We start from the raw sequence: 1750 nt of genomic DNA, 5'->3' as shown, positions 1-1750 counted from the left end.
GTATACTGTCTCGCAATGTAAATTTAAGTAAATTAGGTTGAACTGCACAGAAAATACACAGAACTGCACAAATAATTACCAGCTCAAATATGAGCTGCTTAATGTATATGCTTAAAATTTATTTTCTTGTGGCCGCCTGACAGCAACCTGTAAATCTGGCGTGACAGTGAACGTGTTAATAAGTAAATGTTGTTCAAATTATGTCGTGTTTGATGTCATTTTCATCAGAAAAATCTCATCAATATGTTAAGAAAAATTTCGGGATAAAAAAACGTAAAATTAAAAAAGTTGATATTTAAATCGCTTGGTTGCCTCGACTGACGTTTCATGCTTATCTTTTATTCGCTGTCCTTGCCGACGTTCGGCAAACTACAAAGGCGGGCGTGAGGCTTCAAGCGTAGTCCCTGACTCTACGAGTGTCAGGTTTAGCTTCCTTGCGGTCTGACACTTGGGGAGAATATACTGTATATGTATGCAGTGTTCTGTCAAACTACGTGTAGGTTTAGAGACGTCGACTGTCCGCGTAGATGGAAATCCGCGTAGTTGGGAACCATCCCCCGATTTTACGGAAAATCGAAGTCGGATCATCTGCACTGCGTGTCAATTGTCGTATATTGTCGTTAGAATACTAACAAACGAAGTAGGTCGTATGTAAAGACTTAGTTGTTTACTAAGAGACAGTGTTTTTCCAGAAAAGGATAGAATATGTACTTGTCTCGTGGAGACAGCAGTAAAAAAAACTAATTTGTTGTTGTTTCATAGTTATAACACATCTTATTTCAAGAAAAATGAACTTAGGATACGATAAAATGAAATTGTTGCAGTAATTGATCTAATCAGCTATACGTAGGCTATCCTCTATTTTCAATTAACTCAATCATTCGATTGTTTACGTATGTATACATACATATTATTCACGCACACACATACCGTGAAACTGTAGCTGCGTAGCTCGCAAAGACACGCTTCTCGTTTGATTTTTCTCCCAAGCTGAGCTGTTCGTTGTGTACTTAAATTCGGTGCACTAGCTTCTTGTATGCAGCGGCACTTAATTCACACAAACGAATATGCTAAGTACGTAAATTGATTGGAAATCCGCGTATAATCGAAAACGCGTTGTTCGATGTATTCCCTACAAGACTAGAATCGCGCAGTATAAGCGACGTTCGTCGTTCGTCGAGGCACTCGTTCGACAGCCTCGTAAACACCGACTGAGGACGAGTCGTCCTGCCCGATTTCTGATCACTATTTACACGCAGCTAGCCTAGCAAGAAACATCGGGACTGAGTCACCCTCTTGTCTCACAACATTGCGAGAGACTCGTGATATCTTTTCCGAGAAAAACATAAGAAACGCGAGCCTGGGTCGCTGTACGTACGTTGAGCCAAACATAAAGCTAGCTGCCTGTTCGCGCACAGAAAAGAGTTAGCGGGAAAAGAATTTCTACTACTTATTCCCTTTTTTCAAATTTAGTATTACCGTTTCCTTCTTTCTCTACAAAATTTTTTCAAATTTTTACTCACAAGTTCCAATCCATTTTTTATATTATTCCGGATACTGTTCCATAAAATGTCACAGTACCGTGCACCGCGTGTCATACGCTCGGTAGAACTGAAATACCAAACCGTTACACTGTCCTTTTGAGAGTAAAACTATCGCGAGTTGCTCTCGCGAGTGGACACTATGTCTGAGAGTGATTGTCTGAGAGTACTCTGTCGAGAGGACTCGAATAAACAGTTGCTTTGCAAAC

At 40.2% G+C, this 1750-nt stretch overlaps 1 protein-coding gene across 1 annotated transcript in view; it reads left to right on the top strand.

The window, feature by feature from the left end:
• Nucleotides 1-1750, top strand: part of LOC108572525 — a 43293-nt gene that overhangs the window by 8979 nt on the left and 32564 nt on the right. The window lies entirely within an intron of this gene.

The sequence above is a fragment of the Habropoda laboriosa genome, unplaced genomic scaffold, assembly GCF_001263275.1.
Source record: "Habropoda laboriosa isolate 0110345459 unplaced genomic scaffold, ASM126327v1 scaffold129, whole genome shotgun sequence".
NCBI classification, from domain to species: Eukaryota; Metazoa; Arthropoda; class Insecta; order Hymenoptera; family Apidae; genus Habropoda; species Habropoda laboriosa.
The sequence above is the reverse complement of the archived record's forward strand: the minus strand, read 5'-3'. Positions and strand labels throughout refer to the sequence as shown.